The 23998-nt window shown below is 35.9% G+C and overlaps 1 protein-coding gene across 3 annotated transcripts in view; it reads right to left on the bottom strand.

Moving 5' to 3' along the window:
• Nucleotides 1–23998, bottom strand: part of DIAPH3 (diaphanous related formin 3) — a 238504-nt gene that overhangs the window by 153195 nt on the left and 61311 nt on the right. The gene's annotated exons all lie outside the window — the stretch shown is intronic.

Below are 23998 nucleotides of genomic sequence, written 5' to 3' on the forward strand. Positions count from 1 at the left end.
AGCATTAAAATGATTCACAGAGTTACCTTCATGCATCTACTTTCTGAATATAGGTGCTAGCACCTATAAGTTAGACATAAGAAACAAATAATACTGCTGTTCAGTGCTTAAAATGGTCTTTTCTTTGTCCAGTTAATTTTAAATCAACACATAGTTCTTGTTCTTAAATGACTCACAGACCTAATGTATGCTTTTCTCAATGGCTATTCAATGTTATTGTATACCATAAGTAACAACAAAACTAAAAGGTCAGTTATATCTTACCAATGAAATGTATTTTATCTGAAGTGTTGATAGGATAAAATCCTCTTATATGTTAGAGAAATTATTATATTATATTTTTGTTCTGAGAATTAGTATGATAAAAGCCTTTTGTCAGAAGAACTGATTCTTTGATTTAGAAACGACATAGCTTCATTAGAAAGCATGGTATTATTTCCATAATTTTCTGTGAGTCTATTTAAAGCCAGAGGTTAACTGTAATATAAAACATTTTAAGAAATTGTTACGGTTTTAGAGACTTAAAAAAAAAAAAAATCTACATCTCAAGTTGCATAGATGTTATTTTCAACACATACAAAACGTAGACTTTTAAGGAAATGTATGAAACAGATCTGAAATCATAGCTCCAAACTGCAATGCAGTGGGCGGGGCAGAGAAGGTACTTAGCTTCAGAATCTCTAAAACTATAGCATATGTATTTATATACATACAGAGGAAATACAGAGTTTGCAAGTTTTAATAAGATTCATGAATTAATAAGTCATTCAACATGCTAAGATCTGTTTCTAATCAGACTATAATACAATTAAAGTTTGGAACCTTTTCTAAAGTTACAGTCTGACCTTACAAACAGCTTGACCTTACAAAGGTCAAACTAATATAATAGATAATACAGGCTGAGAAAAAGAACTACGAAATGTACTAACCTCAGGTTGCTATGGTGAACTCAGGAAGCAGCAGAAACTCAAATCGGAATGCATAAATACTTTTTTTTTTAAAGTCTTTGGATACAGAACTAAAAAGCATGATGTAAATATGCAACGAGACATTAAACTGATGTAACATAATGTTTGTGAAATTAAAGAATAACAAATACAAATACATAACTATACATTGAAAAATTACTGAGAAATCTAAAGCAGTGCAGAACCACAGACATCTATCTGACCATGACCACCTCAATGAGAAAATGACAGTGCCAATCATAATTCCAGGTCTTCATTACATTTTTGTTACATTAGCAATCTTGCTGACTACAAAAGGCTGCTTACATAAAACGTAAAATATATTGATGTGACATAATCACCAAGCGTTTCTTTAGAATTCTGAAATTTCAGTTTCATTTACTTTGAACCCCTTAAGATCTAAGGTAACAAAATATTTTACTAATTTATTTTAGGATTTAACTTAAATGATCCATTAAAGATTGAGCAGATTAAAAAAAAAAAAAAAAAAAAAGAAAAGAAATCCCAGGAAATTTACAAGTTTATACTTAAGTAACTGAACTTCCACATTTATAGATTAGTTTTAAATCAAACAGTAATAGTTACAATTTCGACCCATCCATTCTTACAAATATGTATAATCTCTTCATAGTAAAAGATGGAGATTCCGCTGAAATTTAGAAAAGAGATTAACAATAGAAGTTATAATATCTCAAATTTAGTAACTACATAAGTATTGAGATTTACTCTAGCACACAGAACATGGTTTCATAAAGCCTAAACTTGGCTTCAGGAAGTTACTTCTGTTCAAGTAGTTAAACTAGTAATTAGAAAAAAATATATGTACATAAACCTGAGTAAGTCAAATTTAAAAGCAAAGAAGTTAGTTTTCCTCTAATTAGAGGAGAGTTTATATTTCACATATCTACTTCCCTAAAAGAAAGATACAACATGCCTTAACTAAATTACACTACTTAGCACAGTGGAAGTAGATACCACAGAGACCGGAGAACGCAGACCATTTGCAGTGGGAACACACTAAGTGCACAACTATTGCCTCTAGAGCAGCTTATAGACTTAGTCTTCAATGTCCAGGAAAGGGGGGAGGGGGGGGAATATCTTTCCTCTCTGAAGCCCAGATTTGCATGTATTTACAGTTTTTTAATAATTATCTCTGTGAGGAAACTTGATCTAGCACATGAAACAAAATGAGCAACAATCACACTCTAGGTAAGCTCACAATTGCACAAGAGAACATTCCACTTCATAAAACTCTGTCAAAATGGTTCGAGAAAAAGCTGAGAAAAACAGAATATTTACTTACTGGAAGCAGCCTTAATATATCTTTCAAACTAGCCAGCAACCAACAACCAACAAATTAATCAATTTTTAAGTGTAACAAACAAAATTTAATGAACATCAAGCCTCCAGAGGACAACACTGGAGTACTTGCAGGATAAACACATTATACAGTTCTGTGACTAAAGCTGGTGTCAATCAAGGTCACATAAAACCCTGTGCGGATAAAGTTGCCGTATTTAATAAATAAAACCAGGCATATTACCAGCAGCCTTAACATTGATAGGTGAATATAAACAACATAATCCACATTCTGTGGACTATTCTAATTAAGAATAAAGAACTGCCTTGCACAAATTTGTATTATAACTCCTCAACAAGCTAGGTTAATAGCTTTACATATTTTGCAGTGGGAATTTATTAACCATCATGAGCACTGGGCCTTCATTCACACACTGCATATCAAAGTCACTTTCCAACAACTGCTTACAGACTTCAGTCTGAACACCAGTAATTACTTTTTTGGAGATATCCTTAAACTAAAGAAGCCACACAACTTACCGTTTTTAATTTTTATTAATAGGAAGCTATGTTTTTCACCTGAATTTCAATTTTGCCTTTTGACCATTGGTCCTTAGAAATTATTTTAAGGAATATATTGGTGCCTATAACATGAACCAGAATTTCTGCTGTCTTAGTCAACATAGCAACATTATACTGACACCAAGATTCATTTAAAAAAATAAATAAATAAAATGAAGAATTAAACAGGATACTACTGAAAAGAAAGGCTGAAATTTGAAATAAATCCTGATGTCAAACTGCAGCGTGCTGACGTCACAACAGGATGCAGCAGCAAGAATTAAAACAATTCCTACAAGAATTCACACATTAAAACAGAAGCTGAAAGGGAGCAATACAAAACTAATAAAAGTAAAAATTTAGACTTTTATTTAGATGTAAAGTTAAAACACCAATCACCATACACAAGATGTTCAGAAAAGAAAATGAGCAAGAAACTTCCTTGTCTTGTCTTATTAACTACTATGAAACCGTTTCCTGATTTAGCAGTTATTTATACAGTACTGTTTAAGTATACTTAATAATTAGTTTGTTAAAACTTATTACTGCCTAAAAGTAAAAATTATCATTTTAATAGCTGTTTAGATAGTTATTGGAAAGAGACACCTGTGAGTATTACTTTTCTTTCAGTTAAACTATATTACAGCATTTAATAAAATATGTCACAGAATTTCACAGAATTTCTAGGTTGGAAGAGACCTCAAGATCATCGAGTCCAACCTCTAACCTAACACTAACAGTCCCCACTAAACCATATCCCTAAGCTTTACATCTAAACGTCTTTTAAAGACTTCCAGGGATGGTGACTCCACCACTTCCCTGGGCAGCCTGTTCCAATGGCTAACAACCCTTTCGGTAAACAAGTTCTTCCTAACATCCAACCTAAATATCCCTTGGCGCAACTTAAACCCATTCCCCCTCATCCTGTCACCAGGCACGTGGGAGAACAGACTAACCCCCACCTCGCTACAGCCTCCTTTAAGGCACCTGTAGAGAGCAATAAGGTCACCCCTCAGCCTCCTTTTCTCCAGGCTGAACAAGCCCAGCTCCCTCAGCCACTCCTCGTAGGACTTGTTCTCCAGGCCCCTCACCAGCTTCGTCACCCTTCTCTGGACCCGAGAAGGGAGAGAGATCCACTCCAGAGTACCCTATCCTTGAAAACCGAGAATAAGTCAGTGGTCTCATGTACAGGCTGAGTTCTAGACTTGATGGTTCACACCCAAAAACACATGCCACACCTTTCAGGCCATTAACAGAAACACTACCGATACACTCTTAACTCTCAGTTTTGTGAACGTGCTCAGCTTTAAGCCTCAAAGAGTTGAAAAGCATGCTGAATCTTGGTAGCAAAAGATAAGAAGGCAATTCTGTCACCTAAACCTGATTTCTCATCAACCTCCTCTTCACTATTTCTGAGGTGTTGAGTAATACTGTCAAACACATTTAAATAAAAAAGTGTTTGTTTTAATTACACACAAATTCATACGCTTTGAACCGTTTTAAACTCTTGAACATCAGAAACGAATCTTAAGTTTTTGCTAAAATCCCTTCTAAATCATTTCAACTTGCTTCCAAAGTATGTCATTAAATACTGTTAGAAGATGAATAAGCAACAGGGGTGTTACACAGATAGAAAAGACAAGTATTACTAAAAGACTTCTATAGGCCAAGAGATCTGACTGACCTACAGAGCTCAGTCAGCTGGAAACAACCGGATTACAAACATACCTTCGTTGAGGAAGTTTCTACTTAACACACTACAGCTTACATCAACTTGTAAGATGACTTTAGACACATTTAAAGGTTGCCTAGCCCATTAACAGTGGTTCATATAAGGACATTAGGAATACTTACTGAGGTTTTAGAAGTTTCAATGCATTGCGTGTCAAACCAAAGACTACATTATTATAGGATATACTGTCTAAACACGAGTTATGCTGGTAAGAATCAGCGTGCCCATCATATTAAACACTAAACTCTCATAGTCTCAAGCCATAACAAGATTGCAAGTAAAGGTAAATGGAGCATACCTTCATTTAGATTATATGCCTTAAAATACCCTGTAATAAGGCAATTATTCAAGGCTGTTCAGAAGACTGCCCATTTTAAGTATTGATTTTGGAGAGGCCTAAAGCAGGGGAAAAAAACTAATAAGAACTGAGAAAAACATACAAAATGAGTCACTGACCATTTATTTAATTTTATGAAATTACGGAATGTCTATTTATGTTCTGCTTCTTCTGAAGAAAGCCTTGAAAGAGAAGAAAACTAACAAAGCAAAAAAGAAAGCAAGCACCATCTAGTAACTGTAGCCACGAGTTTAATTTAGCATAAAATCATTAAAATAAAATAAAAATGAGCAGACAAAACTTCTGTATTTTTAATATACTCATGAAGGTGTGTACTATATGAGGAAATCACATCATAGACGTATAGACACCAGATTATTCACATACCACATCATTTTCTTTTATTTGGAATACAAGGACACTCATGTACCATTTGAGTAGCAATGCTCAGTAAATTACAGCCATAGTGTCTCACTCCTAAAGATTTATTACGTACTGGAAAACAGCATTTTTCAATGCAATCTATAAAAGAGACACGCCATTACAACTCCCCTGATTGACTGAGATAAATGTATTTATCAATCTGTATGTGTATTTAAACATAAGTTAGGGAGAGAGACTATTAGATTGATACAGGTAATGACAGAAAATGCCAGTCTGTTCTTTACATTGAAAATAAATAAATAAATAGATAAATAAATAAATAAGGAAAAGTAGCATACAGTGTTCTTGGTCCTGCTCCAATAAATCAGTGTCAAAAATTGGTTATATACTAAAGGCAGTAAAACCCACTTAATTACTCTCATATTCTCCAGTACCGGAACTGAGATATTGAAACAAAATGCAAGTATTTCATTCTCACAGGAAGCTTAGCCTAATATTACTGTCATATGTGCACACGTTGATTTTGTGCAAATAGTTCTTGTTTCATTCTGTCTCCTTCCAGAATCTATATTAAGTTATTTTATAATCTAAATGAATTACCATTTTCAAGAGATTTTTCTACCTTTTCTTTCATTTGTATTCAGAAATGCAAAGCCACACGGTGAAAGTGTTTCCAAGAAATTTCATTGTTTTCCATGTTTCCATTTGTACTTTACCTTTAGATCAGTTGCTTCATATTTTAGAGCATATATTTCATAATAGCTCATAACATTTTAGGTATGAGGAATAGCTAGAGCCAAATGTGAGGTTTCTGGGGAAGTTGAAAGTAAATTAAATAACTTACAACACTAAAATGCCATAGGTACCATAAGGAAACACTATCAAACTTTAGCAACTGTAGCTTTTCAAAATAAATAAATAAATAAAATTTACTTATGCTTATTCAAAACAGTTAAAGCACCATAAAACCCACAAAACAAGGTAAATGCTATTTATTCATACTCAGTGGCAAGAGATGTGAAGTAAAATGTAATGAGAACAGAAGCTCCCAACACTGAAATTTGAAATAAACCCCTAAATCTGAAATAAAGCCAATTTACTTAGTTAATACACAAGCATAACTATTTTTTAAAAACACAAATAAAAGTTTCAACTTCTGTAAGCCATTAAACAAGCCTGTATTAGATGCCTACACACTAAATGTGTGTAAACACCTTAACTTTTTTCCTCTGTAGTGGGGCTATCAGAATCTACAATACAATTTTCCAAGAACACATCAGTGTTCTGTTCTTGGAACAATATTTAACAATTTGAACATTAAAACATTTAAATCACTTCACCATAATTTTTTAAAATATTAGAATAAATTAGTATAATTTTTACCTATATGATTAGAATAAGTTTAGTATTTTAGGTACATGATTCCTAACACATAAGAAGCTATTCTATTAATTCACAGCCTAATTACTTACAAATATTAAGTGTACTGGTCTACAAAAATACCTAAAAAGTTTCTAAGATTTTATTTAAAAAAAGTATTCTATTAAAAGCTTTCCCTAATATAAAAGACAAATGTAAGAACTGGGCACAAACAGGAATCAACTAGGAAATTGTGTTCTTGGTTCTCACTAATTTCACTGAAAATACAAACTTACCGACCTTACATTTACAAAAAAAAAAAAAAAAAAAAAAAAGAGGTGCAAATAGTCTTTTAGTTGAAAAAGTACTTCTGTATTTCATCAAGATTCAAAATCACGTTTCTTTAGCATTATTACAGGCGTACAACAGAATCACTTCCAAAGTCTGTATTTGTTATAGTTTTATCTCCTCCTTCACCAAATCAGTAACAGATACTCAGTAATACAGATCATTCACTGTACTATGACACACTCTTGTGGTACATTAAGGAATGAAGTGATCAGCCAATCGTAAAAGGAGAAAGAGATTCAAACTGAGAAAGCATCCATTGAAAACAAGCTTTAAGATATACCATTCTGAAATGCTGTATGAAAAAGCACATGGGAAAGAACAGTAGCATTCATTCTTACTGAACTACTGGTATATCGTGCAGTATTTGACAGAGACTAAAACGATGGTGATGACAGAAATGTAAGTCAATTCTTGTCTTCATTGACTAGAGGAACACATAACTGTCACACCGTACTATAAAACTGAGTGCAGCTTCACTGCAAATGTTAATCTCTTATGTTGAAAAAGGAAATGTAATTCTGCATTAAAAATGGGTAATAGGAAATCCAATGTACCTACCAAAGCTAGCATATCAGGCAAACATTGTGAATACAATTTTAGACTAAAGAGTAGAAGACTCTCCAATTAGCATACATGCAAAACTCTCTCCAGAAACCTTCTAATACTTTTAGTAATTCACGTAACAAAACTCTTATCATTAAAGCTTCTTGAATTCTTGTTCTTCAAAGCCTGTGCTATGGTTTTATGAGACTGATGATGATGCAGCTTCTATATTAAGAGATTCTGAGTAATCAGTCAAGCACACAGAGTTGGTTACTTGACCTTTTACTCTCTATGTATATATGTTTATTATTATTATACAATAACAATAATAGTATTTCTTTAGTATTGTTGTGGTTTCACCTGGCAGGCAGCTCAGCCCCATACAGTCGCTTGCTCCCTCTCCCCAGGTGAGATCGGGGGAGAGAATTAGAAAGGTGAAAGTGCAAGAACTCATAGGTCGAGATAAAGACAGTTTGCTAGAGAAAGCGAAAACTGTGCGTGCAAGCAAAGCAAAGCAAGGAATCCAATCACTACTAGGAAGGGGGTCAGCCACTTCCAGCAAAGCAGGGCTCATCATGCTCTCCTACGAAGAAAGGCTGAGGGAGTTGGGGTTTTTCAGCCTAGAAAAGAGAAAGCTCCAGGGCAACCTTATAGCAGACTTTCAGTATTTAAGCAGGCTTATAGGAAAGATGTGAAGGGACTCTCTATTAAAGAGTGTAGCAATAGGACAAGCAGTAATTGTTTTAAACAAAGAGCATATATTTCAATTATGTATGAGGATGAAATTCTTCACTCAGAGGGTGGTGAGGCACAAGAATAGGTTTTCCAGAGAAGCTGTGGATGCACCATCCATGGAAGTGTTCATGGCCAGGTTAGATGGGGCTTTGAGCAACCTGGTCTGGTGGGAGGGGGTTGGAACTGGGTGGTCTTTAAGGTTCCTTCCAACCCAAACCATTCTCTGAAATGCTGGAAGAAGATTAAGAGGGTAAAAATAAGTCTGCTTTGCATCAGCTTTAGTCCATTCAGTATTGATTACATTAACATCTCCAAATGCTGCAGAACAGGATTTCATCTTTCTCTTCCCATTAGATAAATGTGCCTAACTGTTGACTACTCGCTCACTACATTTCACTGACTTCTGATGAATTACTCTAATCTTATACACATCAAGATTACTTATCAGTTTTATTTGTCAACCATAACTAAGCACTCATTCAAACTGACCCAAATATACAACTATCAGAAGTACAGTTATCATTTAATGTGGATTTCATAGCAGAATTATACTTTGATTATATCTATATGACTTTTTGTTTTCCTAAAAGCTGGATATAAATGTTTTCCAGGGTAAACAGAAAAACTCAACTGCAGATCAACAAATAAGGCTTATCTTCAGAGACTGGAGTCTCATTAAGTACCAAGATCTATCTAAACAGTACAGAACAAACACTGATTTTGGTAGGAATAAACGATTTTTTTTGGTAATTGTTAGTTTTAAGGAGATTAAGTGTAATATACTTTCCATTTCACCCTAAAGGTGGGTGAAAGTTCTTGCAAAATACCGTACAGTATTTGCTTGACAAATCACAGGCACAATAACCTCTTGACACAAGAAACCCTTCGCCCTCAATTTCTCTTACTCTTTTCAAACTAGCTACAGATTTTGCCACTGGTGTTTCAGAAGGGTTTTTAATTAGTCTTAAGTATGCTTTGTACTTTGAGGTTTTGTCCACATTCCCAGACACTCTCAGCAACACTAATCTGAAAGAAGTAAAAAAGACTCATAGATGCATATATTGGACTTATGTGGAAAGGTTTTAGTAGTGGGGTTGTGTTTGTTTTTGCAATCTATAAAGGAGACAAGCCATTACAACTCTCCTAATCAACTGATATAAATACATCTATCAATGCGCACGTGTAATTAAATATAACAGCTAGGGACAGAGCGTATTAGGTTGATATGGTTAACTAAAGAAAATGCCAAAGTCTGTTCTTTACATTTATTTAAATAAATTAAAAAAAAAAAAAAGTAACATACAGTGTTCTTGGTGTTGCTCCTGATATTAGTGCTTTTTTTTCTCCAAATACACCTGTGTCAAAAATTGGTTATATACCAAAAGCAGTAAAACCTGCTTGATTACTGTGATATTCCTCAGTACCAGAACTTTAAAAAGGGAAAAAACTGATGCACAACAACAGAGTGGAGTGAGAAAATAAGAGAAACAGACCTACAGGTCCTTGAAAGCATCCAGTGGAGGGCAACAAAACTGGTAAAGGGGATGGAAGGCATGCCTTATGAAGTGAGGCTGAGGACACTTGGTTTGCCTGGTCTGGAGCAGAGAAAGCTAAAAGGCAACCTCATTGCTCTCTATAGCTTCCTGAGAAGAACAAGAGGAGAGAGAGGTGCTTGTCTCTTCGCCCTGATAATTGAGGTTTGGACCTTTGGGAATGACACAAAGCTGCACCAGGGAGATTCAGACTAGATATAAGGAATAATTTCTCTACTGTGAGAGTGGTCAAACACCAGAACAGGCTTCCTAGCAAGGTGGTTGATGCCCCATGCCTGTCAGTGTTCAAGAAATGCTTGGATGACACCCAAAATAATATACTTTAACTTTTGGTTATCCCTGAAGAGCTCAGGCAGTTGGATGAGATGATCTTTGAAGGTTGTTTCCAACTGAACTATTCTTTTTCTGTATTTTCTTCCCCTTTTCATTGAGGAAGGGGAGGGAGGGAGCAGCACGGTAGAGCTCAGTCAGCCATCAGTATGAAACCACCACAGTGCATCCGAGAGTCAACTGATAGCAGTGAACATATTCTACTTTCCCCTTTCTCAAGTATGACCAAATCCAGTCTTCCATTCATCACTGCCAGTTCAGTTCTACAGAGCATTAAAAGAACAATTCTTATACTAGTAGATTACCACTGACAGCAGACTTTCTCCCTCAGCTTTCTTGCAGTTGGAATGATCTAACCCTATATGATATTAGCTTCATTCATCTGGGTTTGTTTCTTTTCAAAGAAGCATTACAGATCTTTCGAATTTCATCTGCCAAGATTTCTCCTGCAATGTGCAACTAAGCCTTGAATCCCGGTTTCTCTTCATGCATTCCAGTTACATCTACCTTCTATTTTGTCAGCTTTGATAGCAGCTTTCATTCAAGTAATCTTGCTGAACACTTAGGCGTTTTTCCATCTTCCCACTGTTTCAAATAGATGACCAAATACTTTGAGATCTCACACTGAAATGCCAGCAACAAAAACCAACATTCCGCTGCACATCTATCGAGTACACTGCAGCCAGATTTTAAGCCCCACAAAGCATTACTCTGCATGATCAAGGAACTGCAAAGATAAGCAGTCACCCTAAGTAGTTTCATTCTACCTTGTAACCCTTGCCAGCTATACAGACGCACTTACAATTTTAGGAACAAGTCATTTCTATATCAAAGGACAAGTCAGACTGCACAGCAGGAAACATTTAGTCTTATAACTGTTAAGCTGAGTAATAAAGCAGATAAGGCTTCTAAATTTCATTACTGAGGTGCTGTTAGAGTCAAGTAAGGTTATTACAGAAGAACGATCTTGTGAGCTAATATTTAAAATGAAAAGCAGTGCCCCACCAAGCTGTAAAAAGAGGAGGAGTGGGGAAGCAAAGCCATAAAACAGAAATACAAAATTGTTAATAGCTACAGAAGAATATGTTGTCCATTGTCTTTACTCCCTTAATTTAAATCAAGATAGAAGCAGCAAACTGATCCAGAAGAATGCATCTAAGAATACAACTATAATTATAATTATTTACCTATTATGCCAGACAGTTATTGTTTTTAGCTTTTCCTTTGTTCAATCGGGAGGAAGGCTGGTTTGGGGGCATTTGTCCAAACACTTCATTAACAGAAGAATTAAAATAAATCTTTGTTTTCTCACCATCCAACAGTAACAACTGATTTGCAACAGGCAAAACAAAGCAGTTGTTGCTGATAGCTCATCTTCCTGAAAACAGACTTACTACCGAATCTTTCACCTGAGTAGTTCAATGGGCCAAGTTCCTAGAAATCTTACAACCCCAAGTGTTTTCTTTTCATAAACTTCTGTTTCTGTGCGACAAGCCAGAAGAATGAATCATTTTATTGAAGTAAAGCATTTGGGAAGCTTACCATTAAAAAAAAAAAATATGTCCTGTTAGGACAGTTTTCAGAACAATGAACTAGACTGTAACCTCCGTATAAGAGAATTAGAGAATTTTTTTTGGTCAAAACTTCAATTTATTCCCCCACCCCAGAATACTACGACTTCAGATAAATTCTGAAGGTTATGTACGAATTAAGAGTTTAACTGCCATTAAAGAAGAAAAAAACACATACAGGGCATTTACAGTATGCACATCCTTTATGGTTTAATGGGTGATATTGGTGGTAGGGAGATACTTGGACCAGATGATCTTGGAGGTCATTTCCAACCTTAGTGATTCTATGGCGATGCTTGTTTCATAAAAATTAAAGAGATACAATTTCATTTTTTTTTAAGGAGCCTGATAAGAAATTAACAATTCAAGATAGTTGCAGACTAGCAAAATCTATTTATAATGAAGAAACTGTAAGAGAAATTTATGATTTAGATACATAGATGATAGAAGGCTACAATGTAAGCCTGTTTCCCCTACGTTCACATGAAGTAATCAACTTACTGCTCTTTACATAAGACCCCATCTGAATTAACAGAAGTTCTATACAAGATAAGGTCAGATGATATTTAAATAGAGTTAATAGGTAAAAAAAAAAAAAGAATATATAATCTCAGTGGAAAAGAGAAAAGGGCCTATAATCAATGTTTACATATGAGTAAATTAAAATTTTGTTCCAGCATTACCAAATCAAATACAAACAGAACCAAAGATTCTGCCATATATACTGCCATATTCTATAGGGCATACCAGAGTCATACCTCTTCAAGATCAGCTTCCTGATCAACTTTCTATACAGCTTCCTCCACTAACACAATCTCATTGATTGTTTGTTTGTTTTTAAAAATTGTATTGCCCTTGAAATAGGTTTTCTCTGAATCAAGCCATTCACTAAGATACTAAATGGCAGATTTCTTAAAGGCTGAAAAATAGTGCTCATGTAAATTTAAATTTTAATAGTCAACAATGACTTTGAAGGCTTGCCAAGTGAGGTTTGTCAAACATTTCTTGCATTTAAATTTTCTCAGCTCACAATGAAGAAATTCTGTGATTCTGTGTGATTCTGTGAAAAGACTACAATAAAAGCACTGTTGTAATGAAGGTTTTATTGCACTCAAATATAGTGTTACCTTTAGTCAGATTATAAATGCTTGTAACATTACATCAGAAATTAAAAACACTGAGTATATAAACATACAACACAACATGAAATGGTTTGGGTTAGAAGGGACCTTAAAGATCACAGAATCACAGAACTCTGAACATCTAATCCCCATCCTTCTGCCATGGGCAGGGACACCTCCCACCAGACCAGGTTGCTCCAAACCCCATCCAGCCTGGCCTCAAACACCTCCAGGGATGCGGCATCCACAGCTTCTCTGGGTAACCTGTTCCAGTGCCTCACCACTGGAAATTTTTTCATAGGAAAAAATTTCTATCTAATATCCAATATCTACCCTTTTTCCATTTAAAGCCATTACTCCTTGTCCTATTCCTACACTCCCTGATAAAGAGTCCCTTCCCAGCTTTCCCTTTAGGTACTGGAAGGTTGCTATAATGTCTGCCCAGAGCCTTCTCTTCTACAGTCTGCACAACCCCAAAAGTTGTAGTAGGTGTGTAGAGTTTTATATGTTGTATGTGATACAAAGACCAGCAAATTAATTCCTGCAAGATCTTTGCAGGTAAGGAGACAAAAGTACAAGTTGCAAGGGAAGTAGCTAAATGAGTATTGCCCATTAAACAAACAAAGCTGATCAGACCAAACAATGGCAGAAATTTTTAAGACAGAATTTTTAAACTGTTTTTACTTTCCATACTTGTTTTTCCATTCCATTGGCATTTACGGCTTAGGACTCGTGATACTAAGCAGTTTTTGTGAGGTTCTCCCCCCCCCCCGTATATATAAAAATAATATCTATCTCCTCTGAAATTTTATTTATCCACATCATAAAAATGTTCTCTACTAGAAATCAATAAAGGATCACTCTTGCTGCTTCTAAAACATGAAAGTCCTCCAAGGTTTTCCCTACCACAGTGTTGCAAAAAAAATGGGAGTGGAGTGCTTTTGTTAGCCTGACAGCACTGACACATTGTCATCAAACATGAGTTGACTGCAGACCAATACTGCATTTTTAGTAGAAATCAACTATGGGGGAAAAAAATCGCTTCTTTGAAAGAAAAAGGTAAAGGTGAACTACAGGAGCAACGCCTTCAAGACACTTCACTGAGGAGAAAGGAAAGCACTCAATTTGTTCGAAGCTGACAGGAAATAAATAGTTTGTGTGTAGAAGGTACGAGATGATCACCTAATAATGACACATACTGCAACTCTCCCATGAAGGAAAAAAAAAAAGTTACAATAAAGTTGAATTAAAATTAGGGTAGAATGGACACTTTGCTTAGGTGGTTTCTTACAAGTGCTGTAACAAACTCTTGAGCGATATCAAACAAAATATTTCTTAACTGCAAATACAAGTCAAAGCACCGGTGCTAGCAACAGAACTTTTTCTAATGTTGTTTTTATAAATAACATCTCCTGACAGACTGCCTCTTCCTCCTACCAAAAGAAAGTACAGACTCTCCCTGATGGTTCTTATGTGCTCAAATTAGTGTACTGATGACACAGACATTATATAATTAATAATTAACTTAGTGCAGAATTCATCCTAAGAAATTATCAAAGGAAGAAAATAAAAGGAAAAGTATCATGATTATAGCTTCAAGAAGAATCACACTGCAAAATAAGTGCTATTTTAGGATTCCCCCAACCATTAGGTAAACTACAAACACAAAACAAGAATTTTAAAGGATTGTATTTTAACGTCCTCTTCAGGTTTTTCCTTTTTGTTTGCCAAGTATTTACCTGGATATGAAAGTCACGTTGTAGGAGTGCTTCACATCCCACTTCTTTAAGAGGATCTCCCTTAGTATTTAACAGTCAGGCAACTGATTTTTTTCTCCTATCCACGGTAGGACAGTAGAAAAAAATGTAGCTATCTTCCCCGCCTCAAATAATTGCAAAATAAAGGTTATACTTTTAACATTACACTATCATTAGGAAAAAAATGTGTTAAAAATTGTTTCCACTTTTCTCTGACACACAGGCAAAATTTTATCAATACTTGCCTATTTATACTTTAGGTATGAAAATCTTTGCTGTATACCATGAGTTCATCTGTCCATCATTGAGGCCCCTCTCAAGAACTGAAAAGAGGAAAATGTTCTGTCTGCACATCAGAGAAAGATCATAGCAAATTCTTTCAAATCCTTCTTAACATATTGCATTTCAAAGCCCCTTTTTGCTTACCCCATGATACTAAGTCTGCATCTGCTGCTTCTGTAGATGCAGACTTTCTCCCTCTGGATACACTGAGTGACAAGCACACCCATTTATAGACTCACTAGACTACCAGGGGTAAAAATATTCTTCACCAGTTACCTTAGAATTATGCTTTCCTTTAATCAAACTGTGGTAAAAAGCAAACCGAAGTATTTATACGATTCATCTAAGACAGTGCAAGTGTTGGTAAGAAAGATCACACTTATCTACACTGCAATTAAAACAAAGCTCTCCCTTTCCCTTTCATCAGAGAGCTTTTTAAATATTGATAAAGGGCAAGTCTGTGAAGCCTGCCTTGCTGTATGCCTTCTATCTAAGGTTGTGCTACGGAAGAGAACCCTGCAACACAGCTGCAAAATGTCAAACAATGTCTTTCTGGGGTCTTTTAGGGTATTGAGATAGCTTTAACCTTTTATTTCTTTTCTTTTCTATTTTTTTATTTTTCCAAAAATAATTTGCTCTGTCCTTACTCATGACACACACACACAAAAGGCTGCATCACAACTGGTGTTTTTTCACTGAAGATATAGCTATCACCTTATTAGACCAACTGTCAGCTCTTATACTTGATGAGTTAATAAATTCCTTCCGGTATGACCAAAAATGTAAAACTGCCTTCCTCCTCACCAAAGAACCAGTGTATACATTCCCGTGTGAAATTGCATTGAGGTGTTGGAAGTGGAGGCTTCTTCGTGAAGAGACATGGGGCTGCTGCATGCTGGACACAGCTGGTTCCAGACACCTCCAACACAGACCCACCACAGGGCATATATAAGCCTGTGAGTAAAGCCAGTAGCAGCTGTGGAAAACATACGACAAAAATGGTGCACATCAGCTTGAGGACTGAGAGAAAAAGTGCAAGAAACAGCCCTGAAGACCACAAGGTCAGAGAAGGAGGGAGAGAAGGTCCTTCAGGTGCTGGACCACAGATTTCCCTACATTCAACAGAAAAAAATACATTTGAACAGGTGTTTCCTGCAGCAGATGGAGGTGCATATCACAGCACGTGCCCACACTGTGGGGAACATGGAAGTCCCCACATCACAGTAAGTGGATATTGTAGAATTATTGAATGGTTTGGGCTAGAAAGGACCTTAAAAATCATCCAGATCCAATGCCTCTGCCTTGGGCAGGGACACCTCTCACTAGACCAGGTTCTCAAAGCCCCAACCAACCTGGCCTTGAACACTTCCAGGATGGGGCATCCACAGCTTCTCTGGCAACCTGTTCCAATGCTTCACCACCTGCTGAGTAAAGACTTTCTTCTGAACTTTTAAAAGCCATTATGCGTTGTCCTATCACTACACAAAGACTCCTTCCTCAGCTTTCTTGTAAGCCCCCTTTAGGTACTGGAAGGCCACTATGAGGTCTCCCCAGATCCGTCTCTTCTCCAGGCTGAGCACCACCAACTGCCTCAGCCTGTCTTCATAGGAGAGCTGCTCCAGCCCCTTGATCATCCTCATGGCCCTCCCCTGGATTTGTTCTAATAATGTTCATGTCCTTCTTGTGCTGCGGGCCCCAGAGCTGAATGTAGTACTCCAGGTGGGGTCTCATGAGAGCGGAGTAGAGAGGGACAATCACCTCCCTTGACCTGCTGGCCACACTTATTTTGATGCAGCCCAGGTTACGGTTGGCTTTCTGGGTTGCAAATATGCCCTGAAGGAAGCTGGAGCCCCTGGACAGCCCAGGTTCTAAAGGGAACTGTGGCCAGTAGAAGACCCATGCTGAAACAGGTTTATCCTCAATGACAACAGCCTGTGGGAAGAATTGGAGCACTGGAGAAGTGTGATGAGGCAGAGAGAAGCTGTTAGGAACTGATCCTTATCCTCCTGACTTGCCCATCTCTCCTGCTGCTGCTCTTGAGGGAGTGGGCAGAGTAGCTGGAAATGTAAAAATGAAGTTGAGCTTTGGGAAAAGCTCATCTTATGAGAGTGGGTATTGGTAATAATCTAGCAGCCAGCCAAGGTCAACCCACCTTGTGGAACAAGTATATTCATTCACTTATGTATCAATCTGTGCATAACCAATATATTTGATACAGATACATAAACAAGATAGGAGCACAGATCATTTTGTCTGTTAAGAACAGAAACAACTAGTATATTTACCGCCAATACAATAGTGAATTGCAAGATACCATTGATATTTCAGTCCTTTCTACAAGTTATTATTTGATGAACCTTGTAACCGCCTATGGCTTACTCCTGCATTCTTCAGAAATAATGAAAAAGGAAAAAAGCTTCTATCTATAAAAATATTTTAAAATAATTTTGGTTTAAATTATACCTGGCAAGGTTTAAAATACAACTGCAAGGGAGCCAAACCAAAACACGGTAGGCTTTACTTCTCCCTGTACACAGTTCATAATTATTAGCAGAAGTTATTAGACAGGTTTTTAACAATGAGATCCTACAAGCAGCACTGTTTGGAGCAACTTCTGTGTAAATATTTTACCTTCCAGAGAAGGAAAATATGACGAGAGTGGACTTCTAATCCCTTAGATTCTATTGCTCATGCTGAATGGGCCATAACATACCAAACACAGCACTGATCTCATTTATATTGCTGATTTGACTTTCTTGCTAGCATTTATCTTCTTCTGTGGTTTCAAATGCTTGAGATTTGGGTGACACCACAGCAGCATAGTTCTTGCAGGTTTTTCTTATGTAGTGTATGAAAACTCAGTTGGCACTAAGAAGTCAGAACACCTTGAAAAATAAAGCTGGTCTAAGGAAACAAGATCTTCACCACCTTGTCTTGAAATTCTAAAAACGAAGTCTTTTCAATACTCTATCAATTACATTAGCCTACACAAAAATTTCCTTGCACAGGCTTAAATTTTTCATTTTTAAAAGCCATTTACTAACACAATGACTGAGAAGTTTATGTGAATTTACGCAGACGCAAAACCATCACCCAAATATATTCTAGATGAAAATTTCAATATTAAATGTGTCAGTATACAATGAAAACTCTTCATACAAAAGCTCTAATATGTATCTTGGAATTATACAAATATCCCTAAACTCAACTCTAATAATAATGGAAGAAAATGCTGCATGCTTACTGGCATATTTCAAAGAAAACTGGCAGATATATAGGAAGAAAAAAAAATCAGAGAGAACTGTCTCGAAAAGGTCAATATAAGTGCCAACAGAGATAGCACTCCCAGAGAAGTGCTTTATTTTTGAATAATCAAGTCTGGCATGAGCTCTGGCGTGATGGGATCAGGCACTGCCGTCTCCAATAAGGTTAGGATGAAAATCTGTCCCAGTCAATAAAAAAAAGGGTACAAAGATTATGTAGTCTTTCTCTCTAGAGTTTACTAGATCAGTTCCCTTTGATATCTAGGAAAAAAAAGAAGAATAAATTTCTAATTTTCCCTGCCATCTCCCATTAACTACAGTTATCTCCATATTATTAAAAATAATTAAGTATTTAGGAGTGGTTTCTTGTAATGTTTGATCTGCAGTTTCTAATCCTCATTTGGACTTTAACACATTAAATATAACCATTATGTTAAAAATGACTCTTGTTGGATGAAGTCAAATCAGCTTATTAATAGGATATTTATAAACCCAGCACACTAATTATAAAGTGTCAGTTTCATAAAACTACTACCTTTCTTACATTTTGCATACATGAAACAAATTGCCAGTTTTTTTTTTCTTTTTTAATACTTCCAAGTATTTCTTTTTGGTTACAGGCTGCTTTCCTGTACACTCCACACACCTCAAAAATCTTATACTCACTTTTAGCAAACCACTTCCAACACCAGGAAGAAGACTTTGAGCAACACATTGCTGGTTCTGTCTTCAGTTATCCTGAACAAAGCTTATGTACTACTGTCTCACTGATTTAATTATACTTATTCATAGACATCCACCAACTTTTTGCTGTATATTGTCACACTAATGCCTTCAAAGTAGCCCCACAAACTGAGTGCATTTCTTACTGGCATTTCATTACTTTTCTCCTTTCTATAAGTGACCAGACCATGCATTTGCATATAACATCTTATTTTAGCATTGTGAGTGTTAAACATAGTAGCTTAAAGCTACTCCAAGCAAACAACAGGCACCCTTATACCCATGATTGATAACCTAAGAAATGCCCTACTGGGTCTGACCAGTGATCTCTCCAGCCCAGTATTGCCTCTGCAGTAAAAGCCAGCTTTATCACTACTACACCATTCTCCTGACTTCCCAAAAGAGGAAGCTCAAAACAGTGGCCTAGGAACGTTACATCCTTTCCTATTTCTTTTGGACCTATTGTCCCTGAATTTGTCTAATGTTCTTTGAACCCGCTGAGCTTTCGAACTTACCACTAGTTTGTCCCACCAATTTCCTAGCTAACTTTCTGTTTTCAGATCTTTAAATACACTTTTCAATATTAGCTGAAGCATCCTGTGAAAGAAATTCAGAATTCTAAAAAAGAATGAAGAATATCCTGTTTATCTTGCTACATTTAATGGGTTTTCCTGTTACATTCATTTGGGCAAACCTTCCACATTTTAAATACTGTCCTTTTCCCTGTGATACTGTCTTTAACTTCCCAATAGTCACACACTTCTCCCCTCCCCCCTTACAGCTTTTGTTGAACTTTTTTCTGAATTACAGTACAGTGTTTACTCGACTCTGTAAGATGGCATTTTCAGAACAGCTTTTGGACTACTTGTAGGTATGAGCATCTTGTTTGCTGGACCGTTTATTATTCAGTTCTCTGTCCTGAAGTTGAATACCTGTATGCTAGATTAACTTGGGTTGTTCTCTCCCGGTCCACTAAGATTATGGTTATTCTCCCTTCTGCTGCTAACTCTTACTTCCTAAATCCTGTGCACAACCCAGGACCACTCCCAGAATAGCTCTGATTTGCTGTGTGATTTACAGAATACTGTAAACAGTCATTTGTCATATCCAAAGCTTTTATCTTCTCATAACATCCTAACAAGTAATTGATACAAGTCCATATGTAGGTAGTTAAATCTCCCACTTTACTGCCACAAAATCTGCAGTTTCTCTAATCTCAGCATATTCTCACCACAAACATCTTCTGATCAGAGGGCTATTAATACAGTGCAATATTTTACTATTAGAAGGAATTTCCATTCGTTATGTTTCTACAGTGGGTTTTTTCCCCCAGAAGATTTTTCAGGCTGCTACACCTCATACTATTTTTCATGCTAAGCTCCACTCTCCTACCTGTATACCTAAACATTCAGGCAAAGTTGGCAGCATATCAATGTCCTACACCATCGATTACTCTCATTCTGTCAGGCTTCCACCACATCTATCATAAAGGGGTTGTCATTCAATATCAAGCATTTTTGTTCATTCATCTTATACTTTAGGCTTTAGATAATACAAAAACACATGTAAGGTTTACTGTTGCTCCACTGCTCAGTATTTCAAGTATCAGCCAGCTTCAAGTCATACTTACTTGATTTAATGAATTATTGTAAGGGATTTCTTTAATACCATTGTTGCCAGAAAGACTCTTCACATATTTTCTTCATTGATCTGCAACTATTTTATAAATCTTAAACATTTGATATTTCTTATGATTTTTCTCTTTCAAATATCAAACTATCCTTAATACCTCATACTCCTTTTTGCCTTTAAAATGAAAAATTATGAAAGAACCAAAGAAGATCCATGCAAAGCATTCACATTCAACTTATTTTCAGATTTCTTTTTTATTTTTTTCCATTATCCATTTTTTGCCATTGTTGTTTTGGGTTTGCTTGCTTTTTTTATGGTCAGGCAGAGAGCCTGGGACTGTTCCTTATTTTCCACACTGTTTATAAGGCAGTAATTTTACTCCTTTTTCTTTTAGCTGCTGACACAAAGCTAGTGATTTGAGGGTTCCAGAACCTTTTTCTTTCTTTTTTTTTTTTTTAATAGTTTCTTGTAATATCTCAGAATGAACTTTCGTGTTTTCTTGCAAATATCTTAAACATATGTACAATTTTCAGTCATAATTAAATCTTTTCTCAAGTACTCATGCTGAAAATATTCCATCTACACCCTGATTAGTATTTCCAGATTCTGAACAAATATTCTCCTCCCACATTCCCTGTGTAGCAGTTAGTCTATTTGACTTTATTTGACAAAGGAGTACGTTTGCCACTCTGCCCTTGCCTACTTCTTTCATGTATATAATCTTACAGTTCTTTAAGATTATAGAGTTATTCTGAGCCCAGAAAAAGAGCTTTTCAACAATTAAATTACACTTTGTTTTCAGTAAGTTGCTACAGGAGTACAATCAGCAAGTGTTGCCTTGGTACTTGTCATCGTTCCAATGTAAGTATATAAGTCAAAGAAGTGATTATTTCCCTCGATTTCCCCTTCATTCCCAAATAAAAGTATCTGCAGCATTTGTTCAGTTTTCAGCTCTCCACTTCAAAAGAAATGTAGATATTTTGGAATGAGTACAGCAGAAGACCACTAAGATGATTAGAGGGCCGAAACATATGATGCAGAGAAGGAAATGCTGAGAGCTGTGATTGTCAGTCATAAGAAAAGACAAAGGACGAGGGAACTCTTACTGCTGTCTCAAACTATATAACAGGGGGTTACAGCAAGAGGGAACCAGATACTCCTTGGAGGTGTATAATGAACAAGAAACAACAGACAAAAGCTGCAACGAGAAATATTATGACAAGATGTTATGGGAAAAACACTACCACAATAGCAATAAAAACTGGAAAAGGTTGCTAACCCTACAGTCATACATCTCCATTTCTTAGGGATATCCAAAATTCAGATGGAAAAGTCTCAGGCAAGTAGGCTGACTATGCTTTAAGAAGGTGGTTGGACCAGATGCCCTCCAGATGTCCCTTCCAAACCAAATAATTCCATGATTTGAGAATGTCTTTGACCTACCTAACATCCTCAACAAAAGTGATTTTCCAACAGTTTGAAGCTTGATGCTCTTTCATTTTTTTCTACTCACAGTAATGTTTCTTTAATGTCTCCATAATATCTTCAGTTATTTCAATTGCTTCAATAGCCATTTAGAATCAGCATCATTTCGAACTTTTATACAAACATCTGCTAAAGCTTCAAATCTTTTCAATATTATTCTGTATTCCTTTTTGTAGCAGAAATTCCTCAGTGGATTTTATACATACACATAAGACTTCCTCTTCTTGATCAACACTGAAATACTTTTGGCACGTCAGCTGGTAAAACGCGGTAACTGAACATTAAGTAAGATCAGATTGAAGTATTCAAATCAGAAGAAAATTTACTTAAAGCGTCATTGAACATCCTGGTCCCTCCTTCCACAACAACTTCAGTGAAAAGAGTGCATAAGCAGACCCTTCAACAGAGTAGAAACCAGTTCATTCTTTACACTTGGTTACAGAACTATTTTCAGTTTCTCTTATCTTTTGGGTTTCAGAGATAAAGCTTTAGAAATAGTCAAGGACTGTTCCCAAATTGAGTCTAGTGAATAGCTTGATGATTCTACATTAGAAAGCATGGTTACAAATCTCTTTTAAGGCTGAGAGGTGTACAAAAAATGCAGGACTCTAATACCCTTGACCAAGTGTTATCATAAAAAATAATGCATAAACTGCAAAGAAACATCCCTTTTCTCCACAGCCATGAGTTAAAAGTGGTTACAGTACTGTCCTCTATACCAAGATTCACGCTATTGCTAAGAGACACTGAGATCCCCAGTGCTCCCTCTATATATGTTTAAATATTCATGCAAATTTTGGTAAACCACTCACTAAAACAAAGATGAAATTTAGGTCCTTGTTGCCATTCAGATGCTTACTTAATATTCTAAATACAATCTTTGCATCTCTTCCTTTGAAAAAAAATAAGATGGCACACATATCATCCAGATGATATAGATAAGCAGTAAGCTCCACCTCTAAAAAATTTAAATTCATCCCTGCAAGCTTTTTTACCCGCTACCACCATTACACCATTTGATTTAACAATACGTCACTGATTTTTCATCTGTAGATCCAGTAATTCTTTTCTATTAGGTTTTGTCAAAACTATGTATCCAGTCCATTCAGTTCAACTTTGAAGGGATGTTAATCTTGTTAACTCCAATGTTCTTGCTGGCGGGAGATTCACAATCCTCCTCTGAGCCATTAACGTTTGGCCTCAACATCATCTAGTCTCCCAGATTTTACTGTTTAATTACACACAGGAAACAGTATTTCCTCCAGTGGCTTTTAAACCTTCCAACCTATTAATTCAGGGAACATTCTTGGGAATTCTCCTAACATTATAAAGGCACCACAATTATCTTTAGACTTATTCTAATAGATTCAAGAAAAAATGACTACAGTCAGTGAAATTTTCTTGCCTTTTTATCTTTGCACAACATTTTTAATATTATTAATATTAACATTAATAACTGTAACTCTCAACTCATTAGAAATACTGCTACAGCAACTTAAGCATAAAAAACCCGATCTGACAAAAACAGAAAAAAGTAAAAAATTCTTGGTTACAGAGAAGAAAACTAACAAACAAACAAAAAACTGTGGTTTTATTGATAATACCATGCATTAAATAAAAAATCACAATGAAAAATCTCAAACAAGTTAAAAATATAATAATGTGTTTCCATTTGAAAATTTGAAAAGGAATTAATTATTGTGCTCCTTTGGCTGCCCCAAAGGACTGAATCTCTAACACCACTCAAGGAAGATAAGGAAAAAAGTGTCAAGAAGTTACATGGCATTTTATATATGGAATAAAATAATGAAACTACTATACCAGTAAGACAACTTACTTCCAGAAAGGGAGAAAAGGTTTAAAGACGGGAATACTTTCAAAGAGTTTGCTCTTCCACAAGGTATTAAAAACTGAAGAAACTAAACAAAATGTCAGGAGAGATGAATGTTGCTACAGTTCCATTGAAAAGTAAAAAACTGCGTTAAAAAGATTCTGGACCTTCATGGAACCAA

The sequence above is a fragment of the Anas acuta genome, chromosome 1, assembly GCF_963932015.1.
Source record: "Anas acuta chromosome 1, bAnaAcu1.1, whole genome shotgun sequence".
Classification (NCBI taxonomy): Eukaryota; Metazoa; Chordata; class Aves; order Anseriformes; family Anatidae; genus Anas; species Anas acuta.